Raw genomic sequence first — 23506 nt, forward strand, 5'->3', positions numbered from 1 at the left:
GGGCATCCGTGGCACACTGGATTCAGGCCATCATGTCACGAGATCCTTGCAGTCATCTGAAGAGCAGTGAAGAGAGAACCACGGGGCATGACAAATAGGGAACTGGAGTCATCTGAACCCGTTCCTCTTTGGACTATAACACTGAAAAATTCCAAGGTGGCCCAAGACCGCTCACTCTTGCTCTGCGACCCTACTTGAAACTGCAGAGCACTGAGCTCCCTGTCCCAGGCCGCCTTCACTTTCCAAAAATTAAGCTAACAAGAGCCCTGAGAGATGCCTTGATCCTTATTTGCACCAATATTTTTTTGATCAAGGAGACCTGGGAGAGGTGACAGCTACCCCGCAGCCCTGTACACGGACACGGTCCAGCTGTCAGCAGCCGTCTTCACCCGACAAAACGGAGAATCAAGGAGACCGGGACAGCCAAGAGCAGTTCCGACTCCCCTACCAAGCCCCCAAAGAAAATCAAAGAAAAAACATAATGTAAAAATGATAGTTTCCAGTTTTGTAAATCGTGCCTCTTGTACAAAACTTAAAAATATATAAAATGAACAAGTTAAGGTATATTTTAATACCACCGTCCCAGCCGACTCACTCAACCTTAACTCCCACCACTGCCACACACTCTACCCAACAAAAACATATTTACAAGCATACAAACAACATACACTATTCGCAATCACAGTAGTGACTTCAATAATGAGTGCATATGATACCCATTTTCGAGCTCCAAGCGGCTTGATGACGTACTCAAAGTGCTATTACTGATTGGCTCACATGGAGGATGAAACGACCAATCATGTCCTCAATGTCGAACGCTTTCATCATATAACATCTTACAACCAAAAGAAACAATTATATAGGAACCGTTTCAAGTTAGTGTCAATCAACCATGTGCCAGCATGTCAATAGGGGGTGCTGTGGTTGCATAGCTACCCGAAAATGATGAGTTGGAGTTTAAGGTTATTGATGGCAATGAAAAGGATCATTTAAGTCAGAGGTCTTCAAACTGGGGGGCGGGCCCCCCTAGGGGGGCCTGAAGTGATCCCGGGGGGGCCCCAGACTCCGGCCAAAATAAATATTATACAGATAACAGGCCTTTGTTTTAAGCAGAAGCATGTTATTGAAGTTTTTAAAAAAGGTAACAGTACTTAACTGCAATGTTTAAATAGGTTTAGACATATTTAAACCCTGCCATGTTTATAAAATAATTGTGAAAAATTCTGAGGGGGGCCCAATGATTTTTATTTTTCAATTGGGGGGGCGCGGCATTACAAAGTTTGGAGACCTCTGATTTAAAAGAAGGTTTCAGATTAAATAAGTGTATGTTTCTTTACACATCTACACAGCCTTTATAGGCGAGCACAAGGTCATGATGCTGCCATCAATGGTACTGAAAAAGACATTAAGTTTATTTCTGGTCTTTCATATATACGTCCACAAACCTCTTTAATACTAAGCATCTTCTTTAAACGCCCCTGCATAAGCCTTGCCTCCAGTCACTCACTCAGTTTTAACTCCACTCTTCACCCGGAAGCACTCTGTGCTAAGCTCAGATAGTGCCACACCCTCCCAGCTGCATATGTCGGAATTCATGAAAGTCTGGTCAGCCTTCATTTGATCAGTTCTCCAGATCTGCAAGCCCTCGTGCCATTTTACAATGCACAAAGTGCACTGGACACATATGTTTGATGCACTTCTGGATGATTGACTCGTAATGAAATTATATGACCTTTTGAGTCATCCCCGACTTCAACATTTTTAATGTGTTGTATAATTGATTCCCTAGTACAGTTTCTTTCCCCTTGTGTAGAGTCACTGATGGCGACTTCATACCTATGGTTCAAAGGCCACAACCATAGGAATGCTTTTTTATCACTAATCACTTTGCTCTGATTGGGCGTTTCTGCATGAAACTTTTCAGAGACATTACCGATTTTGATCTTTGAACCTCTGTAAATTATAGCCAAGAAAGGCAAATCGTAGGAATGGATGTGGGACAATCTGTGTTTCCAATTAAAATTCTTATACATTTTTTCCCATCTCTCAAGCAACAAACGATTGACAAAGTTATACCATAATCGGACCAAAATGTAAGCATTAGTCCAATCTGATGACTTTTTTTGCTTTTGTGTAAATAAGCGCTGCAGGTTTTCAAATATATCCCAAAATAAAAACAGAGATACGTAGACAGTTGAGTTTCTGAACTGGTTTTGAACCGAATTTTAAAAATGAGCTCAAAATCTGATTGACTGGGACAATTTGTGCATGTTATCTTTGTCCTTCACAAAGGATGCCAACATTGTAAACATAAATTCTGTCATGACATGTGGGCAAGACCTAGTGGATCTGAAAATACAAGTTTGTCCTACTAGTTAGGGAATGCCAACTCAAATTTAGGTTTAAGAGTTGACACAGAAAAGACTGAATTTAATGTGAGACCTTAAGCATCCCCACCTTGACCTGATCAAGTATGTACTTTTCTCCATGCCCTTCAGCCAGTCCTGACCGTCACCAGTAACGTGTGAAGCCGTAGAAGAAGAACCTCATGGACTACTCATAACTTTGGCCACGAGTGAAGCGTCTACATAAAACTTTTTGCAAAGACTTTAACCCCAGTTAAGTTTGCAATCAAAAAGTTGTGCACCTGAGTGGAAACAAAATCTGGATACGGGGCGAAATGTCGGTACCACAATCCCATAAAGGGTCTGACGAGTGCCTAGAGGAAACGAAATCCCATTTAGTTAGAATCTATGCTGACATTTGGACATGTGGTCCACCTAGTCAAACACAGGTCAACAAGCTAATGAAAATCTTTATTCATTTTATGTCTGACTAGAAAGGATTGGCACTAACTTAGCTTTTCCCTGTATTCCAAAACAAAACTATATGTTTAACCTTAAACCTAGACAATTTATCGGCACCAGTGTGGTCTGCATAGTGCCTAGTACCCAATGGGCATTACTTCAGATCCTGCCAAGTAATCTCTGAAGATTCCTTCACAACTTGTGTTGCATTTGAGGTGCTGTAATACTGCACACAGTGTTACTGATTAAGAGTTTGAATTAGAGTTTGGCGGACAGGCTACTCCATCGCATATGTATATCCAATCTGCCATTCACCCAACTCTAAATCAGGCCGTACATAACAGTCAGTCATTCAAGAATTAATACTAACACTAACAATGGTCATCATCTTATTCCTTATAGGTCTACTTCTGAATGTGGAATAAAATAAGTAAAATGCTGTTACTGCCCTGATTTTTGATAGCATCCTGGAACTCTGGACCTTTTCCTGGGGAAAATTCATTCAGGTTTGATCCAGAAGATTTGTCCCTGGAAACCAAGGCAGTGTCAGTGCATGAATCTCAATAACTCTTTGGACAGGATTCTTGTTTTTCTAGAATATCATTACAGAACCTAATCTTTCACTGAAAACTTTTGTTAATCGACATCATGGTTGGCTACTAAGGGGCATATTTATGACCGGGTTGTGCCATCCTCGCAACGTCTTACATGCGTGGCACAAAACACCAAGTCATATTTTAAAAGCCACTTTGCGTTGCTTTGAATGGCTTCAAAAATATGGGGTAAGGAAATGCAGTGCTTACAATTGCTGCTTTGTCTTACTCTGCCCCAGGAAGGTGTTGTATGGGTGTTCCCAGGCACCTGCAATTCCCATGGTTTTTGATACATTCCCGGATTACCAAATATGGTAAAACCCTCTGAAAGTGTCGAAATCCTACACCTAACCATGTGAGGCGTAACAAGGTGAAATATCTTTATTTCTCTTCGTATTTTCCTCTATGTGTGCTGCATTCTGCATTCTGATGAAAAAGCCTCTCAGGATTGTTGTTGTGCAGGAAGGTGCCCCTTCCTGCACACAAAACATCCTGCATGCCACATAGGCACCCTTGCACCGTGGTGCAAGGGTGCCTGCATTGACTCTAGGCAGCCAAAAGGCACCAGCACAGGGGGAAAAGGACAGGAATTTCGCCATATTGGATATATATACGGCACACTCCTGCCCTTTTTCCCTCCTGTGACACAGGGCATCGCAGCAAGCGGACTTGCTGCGCTGCTCTGCGCTACAAAGAACATAAATATGTTCTCCTTCTATCCCTTGTCCCCTCCAACTTCTTCTCCCCTTTCTCTAACACATTCCAAAATCCACGCTCTCTCCTCTCCACAGAGGTGATCCTTTGTACCCGTCTACCGGGTCTTTCCCTCCACTCCGTTTCCAGTACATCTCTTTCACCTGATCCCTAACACCTTGCATTTCCTTTTACTTAAATCTCCATTTTGGATTTCCTTTTGTCTTTATTTTTTGCCCTCACGCTGTTGCCTGAGTGCAGTTTCGTTTGTTGAGTGAATATGAGCTGCCAAGCACTTAAAATCCCTCTTCTCACCTTCTCCTAATGAAGACTGAACTCCAAAGCTCTTTCCACGCTGGCTCCTCTGTAGGGATTTCCATAACAATGCTTCATTATTCAACATTTAAATTATTTGGCAGGAAGACAATCCCTTTTGCACTATCTACACAAACGCCTGCAGAAATTAAATACTTATTTCCCATAGAATAATGTGGCGTAATGGCTCCACATGTGCTTTCCATGCCCTTCACATTGAGGAAGAATTTCTAGCAATCGCATAATTATTAGGAGTTTGCGAAATTCGAGTAATATGCTTTTCTGCCTCCCACTCGCCTTTAACACAATCTCACTCCATTCTTAGAATGAGTTTTAGGGCCTCGCGTATCAATCTTTTGCACTTCAGTGGGCCAAATCTTTTTTTTTTTTTTTTTTTTTTTTTTTAGGAATAGGGGACAAGCTCGTCCGTTGTAATAGAACTACCTAAAATCCAGTGGCACCCTACACGCAGGACCATTCCATGCAGTATATCCCCACAGGACCCAAATGCAGTTTTCAAGCCAATTTGCTTGCCTTCCCCAGTACATCTCTGCTCCGCAGGGTAGCCAGGCACTTTCATTCATGACTGCCAGGGTCTGGAACTCTCTACCTTCCAAAATTAGACTCATCTCCATTCTCCTGCTTTTCCCAAACTGCTCAAAATGCACTTAGTCGCCATCCCTTCATTCCACTTTAGTGTTTCATTCAGAGCCAGGATGCCCATTCCATGTGTCACAGTGCACTTAATGGAAAAAACAATTCAAATCATATCAAACCAAATCACTGATGACCACACCCATTTTCAAAATTGGGTAGTAATGCCTTGTAGAATATAGATGGTCTAAGTTTGGATGGTGGATGCATAGGGTGTCAGCCCTTTATCCCGAGACAAGTGGCTGTGTTGGAGAGTCACTGGAGCTCCATTGGCATTTGGTTCAAGCCTGTATAAAAGTCCCCCCACACACTCTGATGACAGTCAAGACACAAACATATTTCACTGTGGCACTCCAGTGGAGCATTGGCCAGAACTGGCTATGTGGACTTGAAAATGGTTTGCTCTTCCATTTTTACCCACCTTCTCTAGCAGAGGGTTAATCTCTATGTTACTAGCTGCAAGGGATTTACTTCCTGATATATAAATTTGAACAGATGTTAAAAACAAACACAATTTGGCTCATTAAGTGCGAATGTAAACATCATCATTTGGGATGCCCTTACTTTCAAACCAGGCCAACTACATCCCACAAACACATCCCAAATAGAGTGAAATATTCCTGTTTTTGTTGAGCAAGTTTGAGACATACGCACCCTTACCTCGAAAAGTCATATTTATAGTGACATTGTTCACTAACATTCTGTTATTCAGCTTGGAAAAACGGATGACGAAAAATAGGGAATTTGTCGTGACCACTGTTTAAACGTAAACGTTTCTTCAATGATCATATTACAAAGTGAAGGGTTTCAAGCGTGGGGAGCATATAAAATGCAGTTGCTCCTATGAATGACATTTTTCCCACTGCACTGGATAGTTGTTTCTCCCTTTTTTTAATTGCATATCATGGACGTTTTGTCACTGAAAGGTTTCCAAGAAGATTGACTTTTGGAAACATCTCATACAATGTCCTTGACCCCAATCACACATCAAAGACACATCATCTGCATGGTACATAGTAGACAAAACAGCAAACACAGCACCAGGATCACAATTCGGTCTGGGCACTCCAGAAAAGTGGCTCACATTTCTACCCTTTCCTGAAACACCATTTGGTTTGCCTCATTGGACCCATTTTTAGAGAGATATTTGGTACTTAAGCATTTGAAAGCCTATAGAACCAGTAACATTGGTGAAAACTGGAAGCACTGCATTTTTGCTGGGCGTGTGAGGTCAAATAAAATGCCTCATGGACCACAACACCTCATCTAGCTAGGGTTGCCACCTGGCCTGTTTTTAAATCACCCAAAGCCGGTATTATTGATCGTTAGGTGAAAGCACTTTAAAACGTGTTTTAAAGGTGCCTTATTGATCCCTGACTGATAGATAAAATAAACAAAGCAGAAAAGAGTGCTAAAAAACAATATAGATGTTTTTATAAAAAGGTCCCCTTTAATTGCAGTGCGGCCCTTTACAGAATCTTAAAACATAAACAGATGGTCATTTTTTAAACAGTTTTATAAAAGGTGAACTCGACCCATTGAGTTTGGAGCGATTTACATGAATACTAGTTACACCACCCAAGAACAAATTGATTTTTACCAGAGACCGTGGAAGGATGAAGGATTTGCCCAGAATCACAGGATGTTTCGCCGAGGCTGGGACCCAAACCTAGCTCCCCAGATCCAATGTTGCCAGCTTTGGGCCTAGGGCCGCATCCTCTGTACTGTTTTCCTCGGGGTAATATGGCCTCAAAGCGTGGCCTTTCCAAATACACACAAGCCCCTCCACCAAGGCATGAATATATTGGGGCCAAGATGACAATACCTGGACCCCTTGAAGCAGAGGCCGTTTACCTTGCTCAACCCCTCCCCAGCCCAGCATAGTCTCAGGGCGATGGCCTGGTTGGAAAGAGGTCCAGAGAAGCACACAGCTGCTACTGCTTAATGGGGGCTGAGGCGAAGGTGGCCCAGCAGCCCCAAAATTACCTGGCCCCTCAGCAAGGACCCTGCATATTCCCATCCTCCCTAGCTCATAATGGGCTGAATAGGATTGGGTAGTGGGGGAGGGGTCATGGAAAAGACCGTGCTTCTGGGACAGTTAACCAAAAGGGATTCCAAGTGAGAATGGCCCTCAGCCTGGCCCGGATGAAGCGAAGATGGCCCAACAGACAGAAAAACACTTGCCCCGCCCCCCAGCGAGGTCTATTCTCAAGACACCCTCCCTCCACTTGCCACCATAGCCTCAGTACGAAGGCCTGGCAGGGGAGGAATGGAGCGCAGGCCCTAAAGAAATTGGCCCACAGGTCACCCAGGCACTGGCCCATCATCCAACTTCCCAATCCGACGCTGCACAAACAGATATTCCCCATAATTGTCTATCAATGTGCTCACAACAGCACTCTGAAGCAGGGTCCACAATGTATATACTTACAACAGAACACCTAAAAATAGAACTCATAACATACCTCCAACACTGTCCAAATGTGTCATTAAATGGCCATTTGTACAACCAGTACTACCACCAGTTGCGTGCATACCATCCCAGGAGATTCATGAGCAACTGGGTGCAACCCTCCAACGTCACCCATCAACGTTCTTCCACAGCTCATCACATATTCACCTAACAGAAGACAAATTCACTGATAATCATCTCTACTGGCCCAGACGGACTGTGGTGTGAGATGGAAACCGTGGAGCTGGTTGGAAAGACAAACCCAGGCTACTACCAGTGCTGTGATGCCACGTCAATAGCACATTATAGATTACCCAAATGCACATAACATAAAAAACAGTTTTTGAGAAGTTCCACATACATGTTCAAGTTCACACATAAGAAAGAGTTTGCTAATCACTCCATTGATTTTATCTGTTGGCATGTCAATGCAATATATCATGATCACCAGAGAAATACATAGCGTATCCACGGCAACAGAAACATTTATCCAAAAACGCGTAAACCCAAAATGGAACTCAAATGACATTCTACAGGCAATCTTCATTCATACACTAACTGGCTGCTTTATGCTATATAGAGGTCAATTATATTACATAGAGCATATCATCTACCACTGCAGCATAGTGGAAAATACACTATTATTTCTAACATTTACAATGTCTACCTACCACGTTGCATATTGTTTTCACCTATTGCACTTACGTAGGAGATGGATCTGATGAGATATAATTATCATGTGATATATATATATATAGCATAATGTATAGTAGGGGTATACCGCAGGAACGACACACTGGAAATTCCAAATAAAAAGTCTGCTCCAGGTGTGGCCAATGTAGGTCCCGGAGATCTGGATCCGCACCAGATTTTTAGTCTAACCACAGAATATGTAAAAGGAATTATTTTCTATCCATTGCACGTTAATGTATTTTATGCTGAAATCTTGAACATCTGGAATGGATCAGCCTCCTGGATACGAACTGGACACGGCTGGTCTATACATTTGTGTACGCCCAAAGGTAGCCAAAGCATGGCGCTGTCTCCTCTTTGAAGATATGCTTTCAAGTGACTATTTACACAAAATGCTATTGTTACAGGCTATATTAGGTATTTGAAAAATATACAAGAGCTCTGCCTGCACAGAACGGCTAAAACGGTGGATTACTACGCCCAGATGTATGAATTATTGAGCACGAATTGGATTCCCAGGGCTTCGGGCGATATAGTATGGTGCCAGTAAGTAACACAAAGATAACCGTCTACCAAAGAGTGAAAAAGCACAACGAATATTTGACGAAAAAGTATGTATTATGTAATAAACGCCGGCGTCTGCACACACATTTTGTAGCGCTTTCCTATGTCTTGTCAAAGCCCTAAAAGGCTGTGAAAATGAACAGGAATTTCCTCGCACGCCCCCTTAAATTCCTCACATTCGTTACCTGGAAGCTTTCGCCGGAGTCCGGGATATTTTACTATGCGCCTCCCTCTCGCGCTCACACCTTCTCCACCAGCCGAACAACACTCCGTCTCTGGCACCCGATTTTAAAATCCTTGAGTCCAAAATCTATAGCCTCACCGCCGCCGAAGGATGTAACACCCCTGAAATACGCCGCGAGTGTCTCCGATGGGTTTGGCCCCGCTGTTTCAGAGGTGAGAAACCCTCCCAGCTTGGAAGATACGTATCTGAAGCGGCTTCTCTGAGACCATCCCTGCGTTGCCGTGGTTACAGCTTCTTACCTCCAGACATTAATCATCCAGTGACAGCGCCGGGGATGCGAGAGCCGCCACTGCTCGCGAGCCCCTGCGTCCAGATGTTCACGCTGCTCATTTAGCCTGTGTTGGCTATTCAGGAAACAGCCCCGGGCGGATGCGCGTACGCGCGCACTCACGCAGGTGATGTTTAAATACCCATCAACGCACCCGCAGGGAAAGAGACATCGCAGAGTATGGTGAACAGTCTGGGGGCGTAGCTACCACTGGTGCAGCAGGTACAGCAGCACCGTGGCTCAGAGCCCTGAAGGGCCCATTGAATCCTGATAATTGATGTATTTTACTACTTCAACAGCAAAGGGATGCGTACCTTGCTTGCAACAGGGCCCTTGGCATGCTTACGCTATTGGTAACCACAACACTGCACAGGCCACCCAAAGAAACGCGGAGACCCTTCTAACTACGCGTATGTAAATCCACAGGGGATTTACAACTCATCTGGACATAGATCACCCACTTTCGTTTTGCCTTTCCAACCTGGTAATACATATTCTGACAAAGTTTTTAATACAGCGCTTCAAGCCAAATGCTAGTCACTTCTAAGCACTGAAAATAACTATCATTATTATCCAATGTAATGGTCCTCAATTTATCCACCTCAGAAAGATGAAATGCAAAAAGCAGGACTTAACTCATGACCATAGATCACAGCCACAGCAGCAGGTACTCACAGACCCATCTGGCGTGGGTCCTGCATATTGAGTAGGGAATATCGTTATATCTTATCTTCATACAGATGACAAAATATTGCCAGGAACGCATGTATAGATTTTCAAAATCTAACTCTACTTATACATGCCTAACTCTACCTAAATGTGTCTTGACCATAAATATATCATCAAGGTACACAGATGGGGAGTTAAGAATGGTAAATCTAAAGTTCCCTAATTGCACCTACCTTTCAATATTTTTGGCCTTGATATTTTGCCAGCGACATTAGGAACCACAATAGTCCACACTCGATATTCCAGACTACAACCAGCCATTTCACAGTTCAACATCTTAATTTATGAATTAAAGACTACGAGAATCAAGTTGCAACAAAAACAAACATTTGCAATGCAATAGGTCTCACATTTGCAAGAGTTAGAGCTATTGAAGTTATAAATGCCTAATTGGATTTTTCTTGTCACATAAATTGGTCAACCCTGCCTCATAATTGGGTCCTTTCCTGCCACGTAACCCAGAAAGAGCAGGGCCATGGTCAAAGGCGCATAGCAAAGTCTCACTAAATAATCAGTCCTACCCTGGCTTCACCCACAAAACTGGCCCATGCTAATGACCAGGGTGACAAAAGAACAGTCACCAGTGCTGCGTTAGGGTCGAGCCTGCGTTGCATGCGCTCGCGCATGCGTATCGCAGCGAGACGCTTTTGTATTTAGAAAAGGGCTCGGAGCCCTGTCAACTTCACGTCAGTGTTTTTTATTGGTTCGTGGGCTTGCCTAATAAAATCTGCTTGCTTTCATTAGTCGAAGGCAAGCATACGTCATGCCTTTTCCGGTGGCTAGCCCTCCTCGGGCGCAGCGAGCAAGTACAGAAAACATGCGAGGCTCGCTGTTTTCCATCGGGCTCGTGGACTTCTTTTTCTCTAATTTATGAGCGTGATCTCGCTTGGCAGAAGTCGAGCACTTTACATAGGTAATTTCACTTTTTCGGGTTGTGTATATAAATGCACTTTTGCCTGATAGGTGAAAAGTCGGGTTAGGAGTTTTCAACGCGATCAGCTCTAACATGAGCAAACGCGAGACCCGTTGCATTGTAAATGCTTGTTTGGTTTGCAGTCACAGAAAATAGTCCTCACACTCCGGGCCGGCTTTAGCGCGGGTGGCACCCTGTTTAACAGTCTTTTTTAGTGCCCCCCTCACCATATGATCACCTTCTCAGATTCACTCACTACCACCAGGCAAATGTGCCCCTCATCTCTCCATAGCCCCCCTTTCACATACATTCATTTGTTTCAAAACGCTGGTAAATGCTAGCTTTACTAATCGAGTCATCTGTCATACATAAATAAAATATGGTTCGTTCTTTGCAGCAGACATATTAATCCTCAATGCTACTTTATGGCGAGTCAAAGCTGCCACCAGGCAAAACTCATATCTCTCTCCCTAGCTGGAACATTATTCACAAGAGTCATCTTGACATTTTAATTGTTTCCTGAAGGCTGGATGCACAAGGAACTTTTCAGCAGGTGCTTTTAAATTGCACGTAAGTCATTGCTAAACACAGCACCTCCGCCTGGGGTCAGCGCCCCGCAATCCAAGTCAGCACCCAGTGCGGCCACACCGCTTGCTCTGCCCTAAAGCCGGCCCTGCCGACACTAGTAGCATGGACCAGTGGAGTTGCAGCAAGCCAGCTTCACAATACAATAGTTTATTTTTTGCTTTCATACACACTTCTTGCAGTATAAAATCATTATTTGGGCATCCCCGCCCTGACGAGTACCAACAGTACTAGTATGGACACTGGCCAAACAGCAATAATGAAATACCACAGTGCATAAAATATATCTGTAACATCCACAAAGTGGTGGCCACTACAGGCACCAGAGGCCAGTGCAGATGATCTTCTCCGGGTCACACAGAGCAAGGGGCAGTAGGAGTTAACAGTAACAACGGAGCCAGTGAAATACTTTTATAGTAAACATGTAGGCTATCGGGAAATGATTCTACAGCGAGCACCACATCTGTCTCCTGCACAAGATTTCACGCAGCGGCGCAGTCCTGCCAGCTTCATTCCAGATCCTCTGCGACCAGACCAGAGTGAAATCTCATCAGAACATGGCTGCAGAATCAAGTTTCAAAACACGGCGAGCCTTGTGGACGACAATGGCACTGTGGCAATCATTAATTCTGTCATAGGAGCGTGCATGCGATGTGCCTGGTCTCTGTGAGCAAGAGTATATCTGAACCCAAGATGACAAGGACAGTGTGCAAACGGGGAGCACATTACAGCACACGGAAATGGAGTCAAGCGAGCAGTGAGTTGGTGGAGATTGGGGCCGACGGGGAGTCAAAAACTTCAGGTGTGTAATAGAGGGGCCTACAAAATTCAAATGACTCAGATTCTGTAACAGTGTGAACAATGTGATGTTACTGGTAGTCATGAAAAGTGCTGCAATACCTTCGATCGAGTTTGGCTGTATGAAACTTCAAAGCGCCATGGGCGCCATTGAGCGGGAAGGGGAGAGACAAAATAAAAAAGGAGTGTGCCCACACTAAAATATATGGCCGATGGTGCATTAATCCATGTAACGGGGTCCGTCTGCAAGGCATAGCAAAACAGCTTCAAGGCGGGACAAGCATAAAACATTTGCCAACAACATCAAGGAATTTTTGAAAGGCGAGCCCAGGAACAAATTAAAGTGATGGGCATGAGATGGATGTGGTTAAAGCCCACAGAATAGATTACAACCCGTCGAAAAACCAGCACTTGTGCGCTGCTATGCTCGACCTTAAAAGGCAGCATAAGCTACTCACACCTCACATTGAATCAATTTGGACCTGTTTGTTGTGAAACCCTATGTAGTTATTGGATATGTTGGATGCTCTATTTACATATCTCTTGTGCTGTTCAATAGACTCTTCAGAGTACTGATGCTTGTCGGTGATCAAAACACAGAAAGAGGTGGCAATGCAGGCTGTGAAGCTTTTAATTCAGTGTTTCTATGCTCTTACACATTCTGGTGCTGACCCAGGCCAATCCTGGCAGTCCTATCTGCAATGGAAGTGATTGGAACCATATTTCCAATTCCAGCACAAAAGTGGATAGAAACAGAGAGGGCTTTTAGTGGGATGCAGAAAGTGAGGGTCTCTAATAGGTGTGTGACCTATTTAATTAAGGGTGTGGCTTGGACACACATACTCAAATTTTGTATGATTCTGTAGTCTGCCATCCAACCAGTATTTGGTACAAGATTAAGTAAAACATGTGAAATATGAATAGGAAGAAAATCGTTGACAAGAATTAATGTAACTTTTTTTACGTATATTTTTCAGAAATTGATCAGAGTTAGTTGCCAGTGAAGTTAAGGACAATAATATAGTGCCGAATAGGGACCGTGTCAATGTTTGTTTTTAATTACTAATGGGTTTGAGACCCGCAGGGACCACCCGAATTAAAGCCCTGCATATAGAGCTCTCCAATTGAAAGATAGCCTGTGCAAGTTTTTATTATGCTCGCAAAGTCTGCAGTAGATCCCAATTTTTGGCCTATTCATTGTGTGAGGGGTTTCGTGCATTCCCTGGATCTACGCCCTTGTTTACTTCTTTTTTTCACACAAACTGCACCATTTCCTCGAGAGTACTTGTTGGCCCTGAGAATGGGAAGTGCGGTTTTCCTGTGAGTATACTTAAAAAACTGTTTTCTTTCCGACTTTGAAACTGGATTATATTGGCAATCTTTCAAGAAACAAATTGAAAGCTGTGAGCATCACAACTGTAATGTGAAATCCCACATGCATAAACTACTGATTTAGTCATAGTATTCACTAGAATTATGGGTAGTTTGCGAGACAAAACCTTTCAAACTTTTGAGATTCTTACTTAAGATGCTTACAATGCAGTGAGCATTAATGTTTAACCAGAAGTCTAACATGAACATAGCTAACTAGAGCACCACCCCAGGACTTACCCTTATTCCATCCATGAACCAGGTTATGCTGCAGTAAAGGAAAAGCAATTGCTCCAGAGGACCTCTTTACCTTCTTATTATGCTATTCCTTGTAAACAAAAAGAGTGTGTGCATGCAGTGTGCAACAACCCCCTTAACAGGCCAAGGTTTTCTTTTAAAAAGTTATATTCATAAAGGCAGTTTTCAAAATATACTCTAAATGGATCACTCAAATGTACAGGCATATTTGTTTATATTCAAATGTTCTTTGTGTACATATATTTCATGTCTCTATATGTTCTACAGAAATTCACAATATCATCCCTAGAACGGTGCAGGTTGTAAGTAAGACTACTGCCTGGCAGAAATATTGTGTTTCAATATTTATAAAAAATACTGTCCTATAAGGTGTAATCTTTCTATTATTATCTCAAATGGGTGTCATTTTTGTAGATATTGATATGGTATGGTACGTGTAAAAAAAACAACAGAAGACCAAGTTTAACATGTCAATCTTTAATAGATGATTAATAGTCAGTGTGAAGCCAGCTTGGTGTCTATATTACTCATATATAGTGGCACACTCCAGATTGCATGTGTGGAAAACATGCAAAAAGGAAAAAAAGTAATACGTGCTTAGAAGTATAAGAGAATGGGTAACCCATGCCAATATATATATATATATATATATATATATATATATATATATACACACACACACACACACACACACACATATATTTACTGGCTTACAAATAGATGGATAAACAGTGGATGCACTGAAAAAAAATTCTGTGATTCTGTTTACAAGTCAATTTCTGTGTTGTGCAACTCACAATAAATGACAATTATAAGCTAACATGTATTTGTATATTTCCATTACATGTAAACAGGTACACTATGGTGATAACGGAGACCTCATTGGGTGACACCTGTTTATTGTCCACGAGTTCACGCGTACCTTTCAGGTAAATGAAGTAGAATAATGACAACAGAGACACTCTGTCGCATTGATGTATACCGTAACTGTAATTTATTTTGCTATGTTATTGACTGTAGTAATTGTAGGAAAGTACCATCTTGCCTGGCATGTTACCCCCATTTTTCACTGTATATATGTTGTTTTAGTTGTATGTGTCACTGGGACCCTGGTAACCCAGGGCCCCAGTGCTCATAAGTGTGCCTGAATGTGTTACCTGTGTAGTGACTAACTGTCTCACTGAGGCTCTGCTAATCAGAACCTCAGTGGTTATGCTCTCTCATTTCTTTCTAAATTGTCACTAACAGGCTAGTGACCAATTTTACCAATTTACATTGGCTTACTGGAACACCCTTATAATTCCCTAGTATATGGTACTGAGGTACCCAGGGTATTGGGGTTCCAGGAGATCCCTATGGGCTGCAGCATTTCTTTTGCCACCCATAGGGAGCTCTGACAATTCTTACACAGGCCTGCCACTGCAGCCTGAGTGAAATAACGTCCACGTTATTTCACAGCCATTTTACACTACACTTAAGTAACTTATAAGTCACCTATATGTCTAACCTTTACCTGGTAAAGGTTAGGTGCAAAGTTACTTAGTGTGAGGGCACCCTGGCACTAGCCAAGGTGCCCCCACATTGTTCAGAGCCAATTCACTGAACTTTGTGAGTGCGGGGACACCATTACACGCGTGCACTACATATAGGTCACTACCTATATGTAGCTTCACCATGGTAACTCCGAATATGGCCATGTAACATGTCTATGATCATGGAATTGCCCCCTCTATGCCATCCTGGCATTGTTGGTACAATTCCATGATCCCAGTGGTCTGTAGCACAGACCCTGGTACTGCCAGACTGCCCTTCCTGGGGTTTCACTGCAGCTGCTGCTGCTGCCAACCCCTCTGACAGGCAGCTGCCCTCCTGGGGTCCAGCCAGGCCTGGCCCAGGATGGCAGAACAAAGAACTTCCTCTGAGAGAGGGTGTGACACCCTCTCCCTTTGGAAAATGGTGTGAAGGCAGGGGAGGAGTAGCCTCCCCCAGCCTCTGGAAATGCTTTGTTGGGCACAGATGTGCCCAATTCTGCATAAGCCAGTCTACACCGGTTCAGGGACCCCTTAGCCCCTGCTCTGGCGCGAAACTGGACAAAGGAAAGGGGAGTGACCACTCCCCTGACCTGCACCTCCCCTGGGAGGTGTCCAGAGCTCCTCCAGTGTGCTCCAGACCTCTGCCATCTTGGAAACAGAGGTGCTGCTGGCACACTGGACTGCTCTGAGTGGCCAGTGCCACCAGGTGACGTCAGAGACTCCTTGTGATAGGCTCCTTCAGGTGTTAGTAGCCTTTCCTCTCTCCTAGGTAGCCAAACCCTCTTTTCTGGCTATTTAGGGTCTCTGTCTCTGGGGAAACTTCAGATAACGAATGCAAGAGCTCATCCGAGTTCCTCTGCATCTCCCTCTTCACCTTCTGATAAGGAATCGACCGCTGACCGCGCTGGAAGCCTGCAAACCTGCAACATAGTAGCAAAGACGACTACTGCAACTCTGTAACGCTGATCCTGCCGCCTTCTCGACTGTTTTCCTGTTTGTGCATGCTGTGGGGGTAGTCTGCCTCCTCTCTGCACCAGAAGCTCTGAAGAAATCTCCTGTGGGTCGACGGAATCTTCCCCCTGCAACCGCAGGCACCAAAAAGCTGCATTACCGGTCCCTTGGGTCTCCTCTCAGCACGACGAGCGAGGTCCCTCGAATCCAGCGACGCTGTCCAAGTCACCCCCACAGTCCAGTGACTCTTCAGCCCAAGTTTGGTGGAGGTAAGTCCTTGCCTCACCTCGCTGGGCTGCATTGCTGGGAACCGCGACTTTGCAGCTACTCCGGCCCCTGTGCACTTCCGGCGGAAATCCTTCGTGCACAGCCAAGCCTGGGTCCACGGCACTCTAACCTGCATTGCACGACTTTCTAAGTTGGTCTCCGGCGACGTGGGACTCCTTTGTGCAACTTCGGCGAGCACCGTTTCACGCATCCTCGTAGTGCCTGTTTCTGGCACTTCTCCGGGTGCTACCTGCTTCAGTGAGAGCTCTTTGTCTTGCTCGACGTCCCCTCTCTCTGCAGGTCCAATTTGCGACCTCCTGGTCCCTCCTGGGCCCCAGCAGCGTCCAAAAACGCCAAACGCACGATTTGCGTGTAGCAAGGCTTGTTGGCATCTTTCCGGCGGGAAAACACTTCTGCACGACTCTCCAAAGCGAGAGGGATCCGTCCACCAAAGGGGAAGTCTCTAGCCCTTTTCGTTCCTGCAGAAACCTCAGCTTCTTCTGTCCAGTCGAAGCTTCTTTGCACCCGCAGTTGGCATTTCCTGGGCATCTGCCCATCTCCGACTTGCTTGTGACTTTTGGACTTGGTCCCCTTGTTCCACAGGTACCCTAGATTGGAAATCCACAGTTGTTGCATTGCTGGTTTGTGTCTTTCCTGCATTATTCCTCTAACACGACTCTTTTGTCCTTAGGGGAACTTTAGTGCACTTTGCACTCACTTTTCAGGGTCTTGGGGAGGGTTATTTTTCTAACTCTCACTATTTTCTAATAGTCCCAGCGACTCTCTACAAGGTCACATAGGTTTGGGGTCCATTCGTGGTTCGCATTCCACTTTTGGAGTATATGGTTTGTGTTGCCCCTATCCCTATGTTTCCCCATTGCATCCTATTGTAACTATACATTGTTTGCACTGTTTTCTAAGACTATACTGCATATTTTTGCTATTGTGTATATATATCTTGTGTATATTTCCTATCCTCTCACTGAGGGTACACTCTAAGATACTTTGGCATATTGTCATAAAAATAAAGTACCTTTATTTTTAGTATAACTGTGTATTGTGTTTTCTTATGATATTGTGCATATGACACTAAGTGGTACTGTAGTAGCTTCACACGTCTCCTAGTTCAGCCTAAGCTGCTCTGCTAAGCTACCATTATCTATCAGCCTAAGCTGCTAGACACCCTATACACTAATAAGGGATAACTGGGCCTGGTGCAAGGTGCAAGTACCCCTTGGTACTCACTACAAGCCAGTCCAGCCTCCTACAGTAATGTCATGTATACACACAAATATGAAACATGACTACATTTGACTGCCAGGAAGACGGTTTGCATGCCATTATTGATGTAATGGCTTTCCAATGACAGAGGGGTCTCTTTTACAAGTGTCAGATTCTTGTAGTTAAAACATGAACATCTTATACTCCATTCACATTAGATTCACTGAAATAAGTTTATTCTCCTATCTATTCAACTTTCAGTGAAAACAGCAGGCCTAACGCAAAGACAAGGTATGGGCAAGGAATGGCTGAAACTCCTTTAGATATCTTGACGCTCATTGCTTGTAAGAAATTCTGCACTGGCCTGTGATGCCTCTACTCTGGGTCACACAGAGCAAGGGGCAGTATGAATTAAAAATAAAAATGTGGCCAGCGAAATACTTTTATAATAAACATGTAGGCCATGGGGAAGTGGTTCTATAGCTAGCACCCGACCTGTCGCCTGCACAAGATTTCACGCAGCGGCGCAGTCCTGCCAGCTTCATTCCAGATCCTCTGGGACCAGACCAGAGTGAAATCTCATCAGAACGTGGCTACAGAATCAAGTTTCAAAGCACGGCGAGCCTCGTGGACCGGAACGGCACCATGACAAACATCAACTCAGCCATAGGAGCGTGCAAGCGATATGTGACTACCCACTTCAAAGAATCCCACAACCCTTGTCAGGATGAACCCACAAAGTCACTGAATTAACTGAGCTCAACCCACAGGTAGCAACGGCATGGAACAGACAGGCATAACTTAGGGAAAGGTGTAAAGTTTTTATCATACCAAAACAGTAATATAATTAAAATGCAAAACAATAAAAGTCCTAAAATCCATTAGAACAAAGAGCAACATTTATAAATAAAAGTATACCAAGGAGACAAAAACCCAATATAGGCAACTGGAGATATGCTGGAGTGTGATTTGGATACACCAATAAGGTTCATCCTGGTCGAAGATTTTACTTCAGACTTATGGGGTCATTCCAACCCTGGCGGTCGGTGTTAAAGCGGCGGCCGACCCGCCAACAGGCAGGCGGTAAAAAAAATGGAATTCTGACCCTGGCGGAAACCGCCAACACAGACCGCCACTTTAACACTCCGACCGCCACGGCGGGACAAACAAACAGCGCGGCGGTCACCGCCAACAGATAGGCGGGAGACAATGTACCGCCCACCCCATCACAACTCACCAATCCGCCACCTTTTCCGGGGCGGGAGCCCCACCGATAAAAACACGGGGGAAACAGACTATGAACGGGAAAACGCTCACCTCTACACACTCCACGAGGAATCTGGACAGCATGGAACCAGAACTACACATCCTACCAGCTATTGTCTACCTGCTCCTCTACCAGGAGCACGAACGCCGGCGCAGAAGACAACGGTGAGTACTGCACCTACGACACAGGTGAGGGGGGAGGAGAAAAGATTACGGGCACACACATACGCGACACACCCACCCTCACCCACAACTACCTACACATCAATGCAGAGCAACAACTCAGAGTGACACCCCCTAAACCCCCTGGAAGAATGCAAAGACAAAATAAAATGATCATGAAATTCAAATATATTGTAAGGCTAAGTAAAAAAAAAATTCAAACATCTATAACTATATACACATATGTAAATTGTCCTGTCCAAATTGGGTTTCAGTCATTGTACGTGGGCCGATAGCCTCAACACATGGGCAAAGCCCACACAGGAGACCCGAATCCATTGGAGAGAACACTGCAGGGGCATCAGATAGAAAAACTACAGGCACCTCAGGGGGAAGGGAAGGGGAGGCACCTCAGCCACATGAGTCCACAACGCCAGATCCACAAGGGGCCTCCATGTCCACTGTCCCATCCTGGGGAGTGCAAAGCCACAGTCTCACAAGTCTCTACAGTGGGTGGCTTGCCCACTGTTACATCCTGGGGAGTGCAAAGCCAAAGTCTCACAAGTCTCTACAGTGAGTGGCTTGCCCACTGTGCCATCCTGGGGAGTGCAAAGCCACAGTCTCACAAGTCTCTACAGTGGGTGGCTTGCCCACTGTGCCATCCTGGGGAGTGCAAAGCCACAGTCTCTCAAGTGGATTACAGACTCCACTGGTACTGGAGGAGGCATGGTGCCCAGAGTGCATCGTGCAGCCCTGCCCGACACAGATCCGGGCCTGCCCCTTCTGCCAATGGGCCAGCGGTGCTTGAGATGAAGGGCCCAGTTCAGCAGTGCTTGAGACGGTGGTGCCCAGCGGAGCGGTGCTTGAGATGAAGGGCCCAGCGGAGCGGTGCTTGAGATGAAGGGCCCAGCGGAGCGGTGCTTGAGATGAAGGGCCCAGCGCAGCGGTGCTTGAGATGAAGGGCCCAGCGCAGCGGTGCTTGAGATGAAGGGCCCAGCGCAGCGGTGCTTGAGATGAAGGGCCCAGCGCAGCGGTGTTTGAGACGGCGGTGCCCAGCGGAGCGGTGCTTGAGACGGCGGTGCCCAGCGGAGCGGTGCTTGAGACGGCGGTGCCCAGCGGAGCGGTGCTTGAGACGGCGGTGCCCAGCGGAGCGGTGCTTGAGACAAAGGGCCCAGCGGAGCGGTGCTTCAGACAAAGGGCCCAGCGGAGCGGTGCTTCAGACAAAGGGCCCAGCGGAGCGGTGCTTCAGACGAAGGGCCCAGCGGAGCGGTGCTTCAGACGAAGGGCCCAGCGGAGCGGTGCTTCAGACGAAGGGCCCAGCGGAGCGGTGCTTCAGACGAAGGGCCCAGCGGAGCGGTGCTTCAGACGAAGGGCCCAGCGGAGCGGTGCTTGTCTTGAAGGGCCCTGTTCAGCGGTGCTTGTCTTGAAGGGCCCTGTTCAGCGGTGCTTGTCTTGAAGGGCCCTGTTCAGCGGTGCTGGTCTTGAAGGGCCCTGTTCAGCGGTGCTGGTCTTGAAGGGCCCTGTTCAGCGGTGCTGGTCTTGAAGGGCCCTGTTCAGCGGTGCTGGTCTTGAAGGGCCCTGTTCAGCGGTGCTGGTCTTGAAGGGCCCTGTTCAGCGGTGCTGGTCTTGAAGGGCCCTGTTCAGCGGTGCTGGTCTTGAAGGGCCCTGTTCAGCGGTGCTGGTCTTGAAGGGCCCTGTTCAGCGGTGCTGGTCTTGAAGGGCCCTGTTCAGCGGTGCTGGTCTTGAAGGGCCCTGTTCAGCGGTGCTGGTCTTGAAGGGCCCTGTTCAGCAGTGCTGGTCTTGAAGGGCCCTGTTCAGCAGTGCTGGTCTTGAAGGGCCCTGTTCAGCGGTTCTTGAGACGGCGGTGCCCTGTTCAGTGGTGCTTGTGTTGAAGGGCCCTGTTCAGCGGTGCTTGTGTTGAAGGGCCCTGTTCAGCGGTGCTTGTGTTGAAGGGCCCTGTTCAGCGGTGCTTGTGTTGAAGGGCCCTGTTCAGCGGTGCTTGTGTTGAAGGGCCCTGTTCAGCGGTGCTTGTGTTGAAGGGCCCTGTTCAGCGGTGCTTGTGTTGAAGGGCCCTGTTCAGCGGTGCTTGTGTTGAAGGGCCCTGTTCAGCGGTGCTTGTGTTGAAGGGCCCTGTTCAGCGGTGCTTGTGTTGAAGGGCCCTGTTCAGCGGTGCTTGTGTTGAAGGGCCCTGTTCAGCGGAGCTTGTGTTGAAGGGCCCTGTTCAGCGGTTCTTGACATGTGTCTCCAGGGCACCATATCCGGCCAATACATGGAGTTCACTCGCCATCCGACTTCTCGCTTGCGGGGCCCTCCTGTGCTGGAGTCACGGGCCCGTGGGTGTCCTCCTTCACACCCAGAATGGGGCTGGTGGGGCCCTCCTGGGCAGCTCGCCTGCTGCCGGACTTGCCAGCCATGCTGCCCTTGCCATCCTTCCGTGATTCTCTGTGGCCCTTGCCTCCCTTTGTAGATGTGCCAGGTGGCACCCCACTTCCTGACGGTGCCAGGGTAGTGCCTTTGGAGGCTGCCGTCTCTGGCCTCTCGCGCCGGGCCTTGCCTTTCTTGGTTTTCTTCCCAGGGGGTGGGCTGGCTGTCCCTTTACTGCTGGCCGATGTTGCTGCCCTTGAAGGTGGTGGACTCCAATATCCCTGTACTATGGACCTTGTAGGTCCAGGGGTTGTGGTGGCTGAGGTGCTGATTGGACTCTTACGAGATGGAGGGGGTGGGTCAGGTGATGGAAAGAGGTTAATTTTGGACAGGAAAAACTTTTTAGGAGCAGTGGGAAGGGTAGGTGCAGTGGGTATGGGAGTAGAGGAAGAGGATGTGGTTGTAGGAGAGTCAAGTGTGGTGTCTTTGGGTGCAGGTGCTTGTGACGGAGGCTGTCGTGAGGTGGATGGCTGTTGGGTGGGTGGCTGCCTGCGTTTGTGTGGTTTGGAAGAGGGGGTGACAGACACACTGGGAGAGGACACAGGGGATGTGTAAATGGCAGTGGGGGTGGTGACTGCACGTGTGCGGAGTGTTCTGGTGGGTGTGTTGGTGATGGACGTAGTGGCTGATGATGTTGTGCATGCAAGTGTGAGTGGAGACGTCACAGGGAGGGAGGAGGGAGACGAGGAGGAGGGGGACACAGAGGAGGCAGTGGCTGTTGGTATGTCTGCATGTGGCTGTTGCTTGTGTGAATGCTTGTGTGATGTGTGGTGCTTATGTCTGGATGAGCTGCCCTTGGGTGTTGAGGTGTGTGCAGGCTGGTCTGTAGGTGTGTCTGGGATAGGCAGAGGAACAGGGGAGTGGGACTGGGTGGAGGAAGTTGGAGGAGGGAGGCAGGAGACAGGGACAATGGCTGCCGTCAGTGCTGAGGCCAGAGCGTTGAACGATCACTGATGGGCAGCCTGACCCGAATGAATGCCCTCCAGGTATGCATTGCTCTGGTGCACCTCCCTTTCTACCCCCTGGATGGCATTCAAAAGGGTAGACTGCCCAACAATGAGCGTCCTGAGGAGGTCAATGACCTCCTCACTGAGGGCAGCAGGGGTAACTGGGGCAGGGCCGGAGGTGCCTGGGGCGAAGGAGATGCCCGCCTTCGTGTGCGAGCGGGCACGGGGCGAACGCTGAGGGGCTGCTGGGAGGGCGGAGCTGGTGCGCTGGGTGGCGGCTGTACCTGTTGTTGCGGTGGGCACGGATGTTGCCGCCACCACAAGGGAGCTCCCTTCCGAGGATGTGTCTGTGTCGCTGATGTCTCCACGTGTCCCCGTTGTGGAGCTCCCCTCGCCCTCCGTCTCACTGGTGAACTCTGAGTCGGTTGCATGGCCCTCCAGGGCCATGTGAGATGCAGCTCCCTCGTGCTCCGATGCCACTTCTCCTCCGCCTGATGATGCTAATGCACACATGAACAGGAAGAGCAGCAAAAAAAAGGGGGGGGGGGGAATAAAGACATCTTGAGTGCATGCATTGGAACACAGTTGGCGGAGAGGACAGACACGAAGCCCCCTGCACTACGCCGCGCACTTGGGGTACACTACTCAATCATTTGGACTTGGCCTACAAGCCTATGAACGACAACTGCACACATAGGGGACACAGGGCCATGGATAGCTGTACTTGGCACCCTACAGAGGTGGGGGGTGGGGGCACAGGGCCATGCCTTACGGAGGGGCGTAGCCTACAGAAATCATC

General features: G+C 46.8%; 1 protein-coding gene across 2 annotated transcripts in view; it reads right to left on the reverse strand.

The window, feature by feature from the left end:
* The window catches only part of SEMA4A (semaphorin 4A), a 279310-nt gene that overhangs the window by 188264 nt on the left and 67540 nt on the right, over positions 1–23506 (reverse strand). Inside the window, exon 1 of one of the 2 annotated variants that reach the window (XM_069218011.1) lies at positions 8957–9427. The exons of the other annotated variant lie outside the window; for it this stretch is intronic. The gene's annotated coding sequence lies outside the window, so the exon portion shown is untranslated. Of the gene's footprint in view, positions 1–8956; positions 9428–23506 lie in introns of those variants that run through there. 2 annotated transcript variants of the gene reach the window in all.

The sequence above is a fragment of the Pleurodeles waltl genome, chromosome 12 (genome assembly GCF_031143425.1).
Source record: "Pleurodeles waltl isolate 20211129_DDA chromosome 12, aPleWal1.hap1.20221129, whole genome shotgun sequence".
Taxonomy (NCBI): domain Eukaryota; kingdom Metazoa; phylum Chordata; class Amphibia; order Caudata; family Salamandridae; genus Pleurodeles; species Pleurodeles waltl.